Source organism: Neophocaena asiaeorientalis, unplaced genomic scaffold (assembly GCF_003031525.2).
Source record: "Neophocaena asiaeorientalis asiaeorientalis breed wild unplaced genomic scaffold, Neophocaena_asiaeorientalis_V1.1 scaffold92, whole genome shotgun sequence".
In the NCBI taxonomy this organism is placed as follows: domain Eukaryota; kingdom Metazoa; phylum Chordata; class Mammalia; order Artiodactyla; family Phocoenidae; genus Neophocaena; species Neophocaena asiaeorientalis.
The window spans coordinates 3,091,936-3,105,448 of record NW_020174057.1 but is presented as its reverse complement, the minus strand read 5'-3'; the positions used below and the strand labels follow the sequence as shown (position 1 = coordinate 3,105,448).

General features: G+C 43.2%; 1 pseudogene; it reads right to left on the bottom strand.

The window, feature by feature from the left end:
* Window positions 1–12,246: 12,246 nt before the first annotated feature.
* Window positions 12,247–12,991, bottom strand: LOC112405825 (40S ribosomal protein S6 pseudogene; annotated as a pseudogene).
* Between the last annotated feature and the right edge of the window lie 522 nt (window positions 12,992–13,513).

Genomic DNA, 13,513 nt, shown 5'->3' with positions numbered 1-13,513 from the left:
AATAGTTCTCAGCTGTGGCCACTGTAATTAAAGATTTTCCTGGGTAAGGTTAACCTGCTCATTCAGCCTTAAAACAAAATTGTATTCACCTGACGCCTCACGTGGGGCCAATCTAGCTAAGTCAGAACCGGTCCCACTCTGAACCCAATCCAGTTTTTCAGTCGGACCCACTCCAGCTCTGGCCATTTCCTAATGGAGTCTGGAAAATAAATGCTCAAGAGCCTGAAAGCTCCTCAGGCAGAAGCCACGGAGGCTCCGCGAGGGACGGACCCAGCACCTCCTGAGGCGGGAGAGGCAGCGAGCTCAGGACTCAGCAGGTACCACGTCTGGTTGCTTGTTGCTCCTGGGGCCGTGGGGGGTCTCCTTCGGTCCCCACTTCTTACTGTTACTAACAGAACTGTTAAAAGATAAACTGAGGCATAGTAAACATTTTAAGAGTTTATTTGAGCAAAAGTCAATTTGAATCGGGCAGCATCCAGTCTAGAAGACAGAAAGGAGCTCCAGGGAGCTGTTGAAAATGAAAGACTTGCAGGCAGAAGGGAGCAGGAAAGAGGAAAGTAAACTAGGCCAAGAAGCGGTGGGTTAATGCAGTTATTTTCCTTTGGGGGATGGCAGGGGCCTGTCAGGCAGACAGCCCCACTAGTGCTGATCAGGTGGTTCCTGACTAACTGCTTTAAGGTTCCATTTCTGGGAGAATCGAAACTGTAATTAAGTCTCAGTTTGGTGACGGGGGACTTAGCATAAGCGATTCCATTTGGGGCCTGTTGTCTTGTTTTTGAGTTCTTAAATATGATTGTTTTGGGGGTACTGAGTTGTGTGTTCCATTGTATTCCTATAAATTATTTTTCATTTCTTCAAACGCCCTTTCCAGACATTGGCTGGTTGGTTTATGGTTCTGGGCACAGAAAATTATGATCGGTTTAGAGGCTGCTTGATACAGATTGCGTTTCGTTTGTCAGAACGGTGAGGACCAAAGCTTTTCAGAGCTAAGCAGGAGCTAGATCAAAGAAAATCCTTATTTCACATCTCATAGGGTGTGACTTATCTTTAAATAACAGAAAGTGGACATTTGGAATCAGGTTTTTGTCATAAAAATGCTTTCTTCTGGGAAAACAAGTTACCCAGCCACCAACTCACATTTGTGCCAAGAGATGGTGTGGTGTGTAGCAAAGGCTGTGAGCTTTCTTTCCCTCTCTAGTGAGCCTCATGCATTGGTTCAATGATGATATTTTGGTGTCTCCTCTGTGCTAGATGTGTGTCAGGTGCTGGGGGTACATTGGTAAGTGAAAATGGCCCTCATGTAGCCTGGCTGGGAAGATGGGCAATTGTGTAAACGATTTCCTTAAACTGTCGGGAGTGTTACAACCAGGGACACAGACACGGAGTCGGGGACAGGAGGAGGGACACTTAACCTGGTCTGGGCAGCCAAGAAGACCTCCATAAACAAACACCTGGGGGCCAGGAGACGTGAATAAGTGAGGGATGGGCAGTGGAACAGCACGTAACAGGGAAAGGAGATGAGGTTCCCAGCAGGAAGTGAGCATGAGACGTTCGGTCTGGGTGGAACAAAGCACGTCGGATGGCATTGCCAAGAAGGGACCGTGACGGGGAAGCAGCAGACAGATCACAGAGGCTAACTCATCAGCCGGCTTAGAGTCTGTCCTGTGTTCCAGGAACCATGGGAACCACTGGAGGATGTTAGGTAGGAGACTAGCTTGGTTGGATTCGTGTGTTTGAAGATTCCCAGGAGAGGACTGGCAAAGTTGTGTGTGTATTGGTAAATCCGAGAGTCTATGTGCAAGGCTGCTTTCTCTCTTTTTTATAGTGAATTATCACTTAGGTAAGGAAAAATATATAGTGTGTGTAGGCATGGGTCATCTCTGGAAGGACACATAAAAGGCACAATGGTTGCTTCCTGGAGGGGAGCTGAGGCCTGAGAGACAGGAGTGGAAGGAGACTGACTTTCCATTGCATACCTTTTAACACTTTAAAAATGATGTGACTCTGTTATCCAATTAAAAAGTGGTTTTAGGGCTTCCCTGGTGGCGCAGTGGTTGAGAGACCGCCTGCCGATGCAGGGGACACGGGTTCGTGCCCCGGTCCGGGAAGATCCCACATGCTGCGGAGCGGCTGGGCCTGTGAGCCGTGGCCGCTGGGCCTGTGCGTCCGAGCCTGTGCTCCGCAACGGGAGAGGCCACAACAGTGAGAGGCCCGCGTACCGCAAAAAAAAAAAAAAAAAAAAAAAAAGTGGTTTTAAATCTGAGCATTGAAGAATTCCTTAAAGGGGATCAAGTCCAGTTCCCAAGGCAATGGAGGAATCCTTTCTTCATTTTCCCTGATAGACAGGCATCTGTGTCCAAACACTTTCTTTGACAGTTTCAGGGCTGAGAAGTCAAACGTCTAAAATCTAGCTCTTTCTCTGCAGTGCTGAGCCAGCCTCTTCCTCTCCCAGCCTTTAAATCATTTGCAGAAGGATATTGTGGTTTTCCCTAGTCAGAGGTAACAAGCAAAAAGCTGGCAGGTCAGGCAGGTGATATAAATGAGCAAAGCAGGCCTCTCCAAGACCACGCGGGCAGTGCACCCTTCCACCTGGAGACAAGGACACAATGAGGGGTGGTGAGCCCTGTGGCAGGGAGACAGAGAGAGGTAGCAACTATTCCTCTCCAAGGAAATACTGCCCTAGAAGGAAGAGGGCCAGATGTTGCCATATCTTCCCAGGGATGTCAGAAACTGAAAATTTATTTTAAACACCTCAATTTTAAAATGTTGGCAACTAAGTTAGTTTTTTTAAATGCTGAGCAGACCAAACAAAATACATGCATACCTGGGTGTGGCCACTGGTTTACCATGTGTTCTGTCATCTTTCCTCCGGGTACCATGAGAATTTCTCATTTTGTTGTTGGATTTGCAATGGGATGCTTGTGCCTGCATCATTGTCCAAATTGGCCTATTTATCAGTCTTTCTAGAGCATTAGAGGTAGGAGTCAGGCAGCTGGGTTACAGTTCTGGCCAAAGGCACTGTAGGACCTTGTGGAAACCACAAAAGCACATTTTCCTATGTTTGCGTTTCCTCACTTGTTAACAAAGAGAAGACCTGGATCCTAGTGGGGCTGCTTTACAGACTGTCTCAATGAGTTTCCCCTCTTTGCTGAGCTTCAGAAAGTTCTGGAGCTGGAAGTCTGAGATGGGGGTGCCTGTGTGGTTGGGTGAGGCCTCTTTGCAGGGTCGCAGACGTCTCCTCCTGCCCTCAGCTGGTGGAAGGGCCAGGCTGCTTTCTCTTTTCATTATCCAGCCACAAGTTTGTTCGATTTCAGTTGGGGAATTGAAATAGGGCTTTTCATTTGGATAAAATCAGCGAGCAGGGGCTTCTGCTGATGACTAGGTACCGAGCTCCAATTCCCAAGATTTTGAGAGACTGTTAGGCAGTAGCAGGAGACTTATTACTAAACTGTGCTCAGGCACGTGTTTTGCCAAAGCTGCCTCCAGTGCACTGTCAGTCGGCTGCCTGCCTCCTAAGAAATCCCTTCAGGGGAGCCTTGCCCCTTCCTTTCACTGTCCCATATCTACCCCTTCAGTTCTGGAGAGTTCGTTCCCCAGCCCTAGGCCAGAGGCAATGTGGACAACATTGGTGATGCGGAACCCCAGCTCCCAGCTCCCCCTGCCTCTCTTATACCTGTCTTCTTTCCCATCTTATTCTGTTCTTGTCTCTCCAGGCACCCTCACCTGCCTCCCATCTGTAAATAGCATCAAGAGTCCCTGAAGACAACTCAGAGCATTTTTTTAGCTGCTTCTAGTTTCCCTTTTCCTCTCTCCTGCTAATCCCTGTTAGGGTTGGGTACAAACTAGCAATTACAGCATTTATGTACCATCCCTGCCTGGTTGCCATATAGCACAGTAAGGATGACTATGCACATCTGTGATAGTGCATTTTACGTGTCCATTTGATGAATCGAGGGATACCCAGGCATCTGGTTAAAGGTTATTTCAGGGTGTGACTGTGAGGGTGTTTCCAGAAGAGATTAGCATTTGAATCAGTGGAATGAATAAAGTGGATTGCTGTCCCCAGTGTGTGCGCATTAGGCAATCCATTGAGGGCCTGAATAGAACGAGAGATGGAGGAAGGGAGGATTGCCTCCCTCTGCCTGACTTCTGAGCGGGACGTGGATCTTCTGCCCTCAGCACTCCTCGTTCACCAGCTCTCAGCATTCCAGCTGCACCACCAGCTTCCCCAGTTCTCCAGCCTGCGGATGGCAGATGGTGGCACTTCTCGGCCTCCTTCTCAGCCAATTCCTTATAAAATATCATATATACTTGTGACATATGTATTAATCTATATGATATTTTATATATGTATATACATATACATATATTTCTTTACATTTGTATACATTACATGTCATGAGATTTAGTACAAGGAGTTGACTATAGGATATATGGGATATGTATCTCCCAGTGGTTCCATTTCTCTGGAGAGCCCTGACTAACACAACAGCATTAAATGTGTTGGATTAATTTGGGCTTTACTTGGTTGGTCATGGTGCCATGTTGCCCATAGATGTTCAGTCTTTGCTGTCATTGCTCATGTAGACTGGCTGTTTTTATACAACTTTAAACACAATGTAAGGCAAGGGTCACAGTCAGGTCACAAAGTAGGAGCTAAGCTGCATCCCATCTCAAAAACTATGGGGTAGTAAAGATGATTGTTAGGTGTATATTAAAGTTATAACTATTAGTGGGCTTCTGGGAGACATCCTGTTGAATGATAAATGAATGAATGAAAGAGTGGGAATGGGGAGCTGCAATGCTAAGATTAATAGTCATTAACAAAAACAGAGTGAGTAGTGCCCTGGGTTAGTGAGGAACTCCTCCTGGGAGAGGAAAGAATCCAAGTGCCTTCATCGGCACTGGTACCCTGGTTGATGGCTCAGGGAAGAGAGTTTTTGAATATGATACCGATTGGGCTGTGCAATGAGCCCTTAGCTTCTGAGGTTCTTGTCCCAAGTTACCCTAAAGAAGGGATATAAAAATGGAAAGAGTAGGCTCCCATTTGGAAGTCTAAAAAGCATGATAATATCTTAGGAGCACACCCTCTTCTAAATTCCAGGGCTTTGGCAGGGCTAACAATGATACAGCAGCAAAGGAAAATGACCAGATCATTTGAACTGTGGGGATAAGGTAACAGCAGAGATCAAGAGGTGCAGGGGCAGTTGGAGTATAGCAGTAGCCACAGAGGAAGGCAGTAAGCCACACAGGCAATTCTGGAATAAGGGGAAGTGGCTTGGGGGACTTGTAGTCTCAATTGTCTCATGGGGTTGAAGGTCAGGGTCACTCATATTATGGCTGACACCAGTGCTTTCAGTCATTCATTTATTTTTCATTTATAAAAACTTGTTTGAGTATCTTACAAGTGTCAGGCACAGTGGATGTGTTGGCCTAGGCCAGGGGTCAGTGAATTTATTCTGTGAACGGCCAGCTGGCCAACTCTGTTGCTATGGCACAAAGGCGGCCATAGACAATAAGTAAACAAATGTTTGCCTGTTGAAAGTATTCCAGTAAAACTTTATTTATAGAAACAGGCGGTGGGCCAGATTTGGCCCATGGGTTATAGTTTGCTAACCCCTAGTTTAGAGAAACAGTGTGCTGGTTATTCTCCGATGCCTCTCCAGATCTAATCTATAGCCCTTTCCACCCTGCTCTCTATCTCAAGAGGCTGACTTCTGCAGACTCTGTCACCCAGACTCCTTGCCCTCTGGCTTCTGATTAGATTTGGCCAATGGGAGGCACTGGCAAGAGATCAGAAGTTGGGAGGGGAGAGAGGTGGAGGAATTTAGTCTCTCTACTTCCTGTCTTCCGGACTGTGCTTTGGCAATGGCTGTGTTCCTCTTCCTGTGGCCACAGCTCTGACTGGTAGTTCATACCTATGGCTACACCTCTCACCCAGGTGCAGTATCGGCTCTTCTCCTTGCCCTTCAGCCCTAAAAGTGGTACTGGTTTCCCACTATTCCCAGCCCTGAGAGCTTCTCCATCCCTTGTTGGTTTCGATACCACTGCCCGCACCTCTTGTGTGGGTCCCTTCATTAAACTTTCTTCAATTCTCCCTTCAAGTGTGCAATCTCTTCCCTGCTGGGCGGTGTCTGAATATGCCCTTGCTGTGGACATTCACTGTTTCCAGGTGTAACAGTGTTGGTTCCAACCTCAAATCCAGGTTGAAACGTGATCTAGGCCAATAAGCACACTGAATCACCCAAGCCATAGTAATTGGTTCTGAAATGGTCTCATAAACCAAGTTGTCCCCACTGGAGGGAATAACAATATTTATAGAGAAGCTACCAAGCAGTGCTGTCTATTCCACTGGATTTGAGCCTGGGAGCGTATGAATTTGGAGCTTCCAGTAGCTACTTAGTGAAACCTGAAGACAAGGCCCAACACCAAAGATGGTAAAGTCCAGAGGTGACCTTGTTTGTGGCCCTGGAACTAAATCCACTCCTCAGTGTTTTTGTCAATGAGACAATAAAGTTCCTTATATTTTCCTAAGCCAGTTTGGGTTGAAGTTTCTGCCATTTGTATCCTAAAGTTTAACTTAAAAAAAACAAAACAAAACCTGGGACCACTTTACACAAATTTCGTTATACTCACTGAATTATCTACACAGAAAACCAGCCTTACTTCATCTTTGGATTAGATACACATTAACACGGTGTAGTGAAACATACTGGATTTCAGTAGTGACAGCAGCTAGGGAGATGGTTTGCCATCATCCCACTTCCAAAGGGAAATAACTGGAGCCCAGCTGCATCTTTGCAGAGATTGCCTCCTGTGCCAGACAGACACACCTCCCAAGCCATAATCCCACCCACTTTGACACTTGACAATAGCAAAAAGAGAAAAGTCTTCATCTGAATGAACGGGGAGATTGGTGCTATTGTTGGCAAGACAACAAGTTGAAGCCTGGTGTTTATTAACTGTTGTAAACAAATTGTGAATTGGTGCCAGGAACCAAAATAGAGACAACTGGGCATAATAAACATTAATTCTCAAAGAGATCATCTAACAACCTAAAAGATCTTTTGTGGACTCCAAGGCATTAATTATACTAGACCTTGTTCTGTTCATTAATTCATTTAAGAATTTGCTGAGTAAATGTCAGCCTGATGCAGTACAGGCACGGCAGATAGTTCTCATTTCTTGTGCCAGTTGTGGTTGTGGCTGCCCAGTGGGCTGTGTTGAGAAAGTTTGTGAGGCCAAATCTGGGTTCAACAGGAATGAATATTATAGTTGATTAAATGTGTCTTTGGTGGAAGTGGAAGAAAGGGGTGTCCAAGGAGTTTGTCATCTCTGTGAGTTGAAAAGGGCCTTGTCTAGAGTAAGAAGGAGTAGATTTGGGGGTAAGTCACTTCCAGTCTATGTGCCTTTATTTCTGCAAATTTGTAAAATCGGGGGGAATTGATCTAAATAACTTACAATGTACCTCCTTGCTTCCCTTATTCACTTATACATTCTTTTTTAATTGAAGTATAGTTGATGTACAATATTATGTTAGTGTCAGGTGTACTACATAATGATTTGATATTTGCATGCATTATGAAATCACCACAATAAGTCTAGTAACCATCTGTCACCATACAAAGATATTACAATATTATTGACCACATTCCTTATGCTGTATATTACATCCCTGTGACTTATTTATGATGTAACTGGAGAGTTGTACCTCTTAATCCCCTTCACCTGTTTCATCCATCTGCTACCCCGCTCCTTTATGGCAACCCATTTGTTCTTTGTATCTATAAGTCTGTTTTCATTTTGGTTTGTGTGTTTGTTTTGTTTCTTAGATTCCACACGTAAGTGAGATTATGCAATATTTGTCTTTCTCTGTCTGACTTATTTCGCTTAACACAGTGGTTGCAGCCTTTTTGGCACCGGAGACCAGTTTCGTGGAAGACAGTTTTTCCACAGATAGAGGTGGGGTGGGGTGGGGGGGATGCTTCAGGCAGTAATGCAAGGGATGGTTCAGGTGGTGATGCAAACGATGGGGAGCGATGGGGGGCAGCAGATGAAGCTTCACTCGCTTGCCCGCCTCTCACCTCTTGCTGTGTGGCCTGGTTCCTAACAGGCCACAGACCGGTACCGGTCTGCGGCCCGGGGGTTGGGGACCCCTGACTTAGCATAATACCCTCTATATCCATCCATATTGTTGCAAATGGCAAGGTTTCATTATTGTTGTGGCTGAGTAATATTCCATTGATTGTACCATATCTTCTTTATCCATTTTTCTGTAGGTGGACACTTAGGTTGTTTCCATATCTTGGCTATTGTAAATAATGCTGTAATGAACATTGGGGTGCATATATCTTTTTGAGTAAGTGTTTTTGTTTTCCTCAGGTAAATACCCAGAGGTGAAATTGCTGGATCCTATGGCAGTTCCATCTTTAATTTTTTGAGGGCTCTCCATACTGTTTTCCACAGTGGCTGCATCAATTTACAATCCCCCCAACAGTGCACAGGGCTTCCCTTTTCTCCACGTCCTTGCCAACACTGATTATTTGTTGCCTTTTTGATGATGGCCATTCTGACAGGTGTGAGGTGGCATCTCATTGTGGTTTTGATTTGCAAATCCCTCATGATTAGTGATGTTGAGTGTCTTTTCATGCACCTGTTGGCCATCTGTATGTCTTCTTTGGAACATGTCTATTCAGGTCCTCTGCCAGTTTTTCAATTGGGTTGTTTTTTTGATGTTGTTGGGTTGTACGAGTTCTTTGTACATTTTAGAAGCTATCCCCTTATGAGAGATACCGTTTGCAGATATCTTCTTCCATTCAGTAGACTGTCTTTTCGTTTTGTTGATAGTTTCCTTTGCTGTGCAGAAACTTGTATGGTCAATTAATCTATGACACAGGAGGCAAGACTATACAATGGGGGAAAAGACAGGCTCTTCAGTAAATGGTGTTGGGAAAACTTGACAGCTACATGTGAAAGAATCAAACTGGATTACTTTCTCACACCATATACAAAAATAAACTAAAAATGGCTTGAAGGCTTAAATAGAAGACCTGAAACCATAAAACTCCTAGAAGGAGATATTTATCCATTCTTTTATTCATTGGCTTATGCTTAGCAGCTATGGTTGATATTTGTCCTTGTGTTTGGGGTGATATTCCATTTTATGAATGCAGTTCTCTCTAACGTAGAAGCCAGAAACTTACTTTCCCACCATCCTATGTAGTAAGAATGCAACCATGGAATCTAGGTCCACCAAATTCAGGCATATCTGTTCTGAATTTGTTTGGAATCTGGTGATGGTTAGAGGTAAGCTCTGCACAGAATCCGTCTGGCAAGGATGAAGACAGAGACATCAGTTTGTTGAAGCTGCAGTCTCAGAGGGTCTGGAGGTAATGTCCAGCGCTTGGCTGTGAAGGGAGCTCCAGCTGGGGGCACCCCTGATGACTTCATTGGAGCAGCTCTGCAGTACAGGTGGAGACATCGTTCCTGGCTGCAATCCATCTGTGGGCCTCCTTTAGTGACCTTTAGCTGTTTAATTCTTTTTAAGATAAAATCTTTTTACTGCTGAAATGAGCCAGAGTGCATTTCTTAGTTCTCAAAAAGCTCAACAATTTATGATCAGGAGTGAATGCCTTCAAACAGACTTTTTTCTCCTTTAAAGGTGAAAATTTTAATTCTCTTTTATGAATTATAAAGAGTATGCTTAGCTAATACTTTACAATGTATTTTGTTGTAATTATCAGTAAGATAATTGTTGCAGATGGATAAATATGAATCTTATGGGGAGATGTTTCTCACTTTTATCTTCTTCATTACTCTAAGTGCACTAAAGAAAACGAAATTCCTTCCGTATGTATGGTTCACAGTTATAAACTGCGAAAAGGACCCCTCTCCTAATTACTGTTAGTATGATTATCAGAGTTTGCAGGAGCGCTTGGTTAGGTTTCTATACTTCAATTATTTTCTTTCTTTTTTTTTTCTGACTACATGTTAGAATCTCTTTCTTTTACTTTAACCTTTGCTTTCCACTGCTTTTTTTTTTTTACATCTTTATTGGAGTATAATTGCTTTACAACCGTGTGTTAGTTTCTGCTGTATAACAAAGTGAATCAGCTATACATACACATATATCCCCATATCTCCTCCCTCTTGCATCTCCCTCCCACCCTCCCTATCCCACCCCTCTAGGTGATGACAAAGCACCGAGCTGATCTCTCTGTGCTATGCGGGTTAGAGCTGCAATGAACATTTTGGTACATGACTCTTTTTGAACCCGTGTCCCCTGCATCGGAAGGCGGACACTCAACCACTGCACAACCAGGGAAGCCCTTATTTGTAGTTTTTTAAGGAACCTCCATACTGTTCTCTGTAACGGCTGTACCAATTCACATTCCCACCAGCAGTTCAAGAGTGTTCCCTTTTCTCCACAACCTCGCCAGCATTTACCGTTTGTAGATTTTTTGATGATGGCCATTCTGACTGCTGTGAGATGATATTGTAGTTTTGATTTGCATTTCTCTAATGATTAATGATGTTGAGCATTCTTTCATGTGTTTGTTGGCAGTCTGTATATCTTCTTTGGAGAAATGTCTATTTAGGTCTTCTGCCCATTTTTGGATTGGGTTGTTTGTTTTTTTGTTATTGAGCTGCATGAGCTGCTTGTAAATTTTGGAGATTAATCCTTTGTCAGTTGCTTCATTTGCAAATATTTTCTCCCATTCTGAGGGTTGTCTTTTGGTCTTGCTTATGGTTTCCTTTGCTGTGCAAAAGCTTTGAAGTTTCATTAGGTCCCATTTTTTAATTTTTGTTTTTATTTCCATTTCTCTAGGAGGTGGGTCAAAAAGGATCTTGCTGTGATTTATGTCATAGAGTGTTCTGCCTATGTTTTCCTCTAAGAGTTTGATAGTTTCTGGCCTTACATTTAGGTCTTTAATCCATTTTGAGCTTATTTTTGTGTATGGTGTTAGGGAATGTTCTAATCTCATACTTTTACATGTACCTGTCCAGTTTTCCCAGCACTACTTATTGAAGAGGCTGTCCTTTCTCCACTGTACATTCCTGCCTCCTTTATCAAGCATAAGGTGACCATATGTGTGTGGGTTTATCTCTGGGCTTTCTGTCCTGTTCCATTGATCTATATTTCTTTGTTTGTGCTGGTACCATACTGTCTTAATTACTGTAGCTTTGTAGTATAGTCTGAAGTCAGGGAGCCTGATTCCTCCAGCTCCGTTTTTTTTCTCAAGATTGCTTTGACTCTTCGGGGTCTTTTGTGTTTCCATACAAATTGTGAAATTTTTTGTTCTAGTTCTGTGAAAAATGCCATTGGTAGTTTGATAGGGATCGCATTGAATCTGTAGATTTCTTTGAGTAGTAGAGTCATTTTCACAATGTTGATTCTTCCAATCCAAGAACATGGTATATCTCTCCATCTATTTGTATCATCTTTAATTTCTTTCATCAGTGTCTTATAATTTTCTGCATGCAGGTCTTTTGTCTCCTTAGGTAGGTTTAATCCTAGATATTTTATTCTTTTTGTTGCAGTGATAAATGGGAGTGTTGTCTTGATTTCACTTTTAGATTTTTCATCATTAATGTATACGAATGCCTGAGATTTCTGTGCATCAATTTTGTATCCTGCTACTTTACCAAATTCATTGCTTAGCTATAGTAGTTTTCTGGTAGCATCTTTAGGATTCTCTGTGTATAGTATCATGTCATCTGCTAACAGTGACAGCTTTACTTCTTTTGTTTCAGAAGGATAGGTTTGAGAAGGATAGGTGTTAGCTCTTCTCTACCTCCATTTTGTTTAATTTTCTAATGCTTAGAAGTAAATATCTCATGAAGGGGAATTGCCACAGCAAAGAAACTCACTTGACTATTTATCTTTATGAGAGTTTCTTTAGAAAATTTGAAACATACTCCCCAAACTCTGTGGGCAAGAAAGACCGCATTGCTTCATTTTCTTTAATCAATTGAAATTTCACTTCAACTTCCAGCCTACAATACTGTTGAAAAACAGGTGTTTAGTAGTCATGTGTCAAAGTAAGCTTAAGGTGCTCTCTACCTCCTTCATATTATCTATCAACAAACCATCCTCCCATTTGAAATAGATAATATTTTCTTGACTTTTTATGCTAAAGTGGTATTCACATGCAAATTGAAACTCTTTTTCTAGAACCTGATTGTTGCTCTTTTTGTGGGTGTGTGTGATGTCTGATCTTATTTATTTGTTACTCTTAGAATATCTCATTTTTGACTGGACTCAGAAGGAGAAGCTCTCAGAAGAGGACAGCCTCTGTCTCTTGGCATTCTGTTCCTGGCCTTTCTATTTGGCCTCCTTCATTCTCTTGGCCAAAAGGTTAGCATATTCTGAAGCCTCTTCCTTATTTTTCTTAGTACGCTGTTTCTTCAAAGCAATATGCCAAAGTTTGTGTTGCAGAACACGTGGAGTAACAAAACGCTGAATCTTGGGTGCTTTGGTCCTAGATTTCTTACCTTCTTTGTTTAGGGGCTTTCTCAAAACACACTAGTGGACATCATTTTCTTTAGAGAGATTGAAAAGCTTGCGGATTCTGCTAGCTTTTTTGGGCCCCAGGCGACGAGGCACAGTAGTATCAGTGAGTCCAGGAATATCCTTCTCCCCTTTTTTTACAGTGACCAAATTGAGAATGCTCAGATTGGCATCCACAATGCAACACCATACAGATTTGTGCTTTCTTTCTCCAGTCCTCCTTGGTCTGTAACAGGAATGCCCCTTACTCAGTAGCAGGCGGACTTGGCCATGGGTCAGGACACCCTGCTTCATGGGGAAACCCTGTTTGTCATTTCCACCACTGATTTGGACCACGTAACCCTTCTGTTCTTCACCTAGAACATCAGCAGCAACTTCTGTGGCCATACGCTTCTCATAAAAGGTATGAAGTTTTCGTTCATCGTCCACTTCAATGAGTTTCTGGCAGCCAGTGGCCAGGAAAGAGATGTTCAGCTTCATTCTGAAGCGGCCGACTGCCACCGAGGCGCCACGAAAAAGAGACCCCCTGATTGTTGCTCTTAAGCTCTACCAGTATGGGAATTTTGGAGCCTAAACATTAGAGGCTTCTTCCTCCTCTTGTCCTCCTAGCCCTTCCTCCCCTAGGGACTTAGATTCCTAGGGTCCTACAGCAGAGCAAAAACTTAATGGATACAGCTTCCAGTTCCAGCTATGATAGAAAATAGGTATCAGATTGGTTTCAGAAAAATAAGTATCAGATTGGTTTCCTACATCTTTAGGACCTCCTATGCATAGTATCATGTCATCTAGTATCATAGTATCATAGTAACTAGTAACTAGTATCATGTCATCTGCAAACAGTGGCAGTTTTATTTCTTTTCCAATTTGTATTCCTTTTTCTTCTGTGATTGCCGTGGCTAGGACTTACAAAACTATGTTGAATAACAGTGGTGAGAGTGGGCAGCTTTGTCTTGTTCCTGATCTTAGAGGAAATGGTTTCAGTTTTTCACCATTGAGAATGGT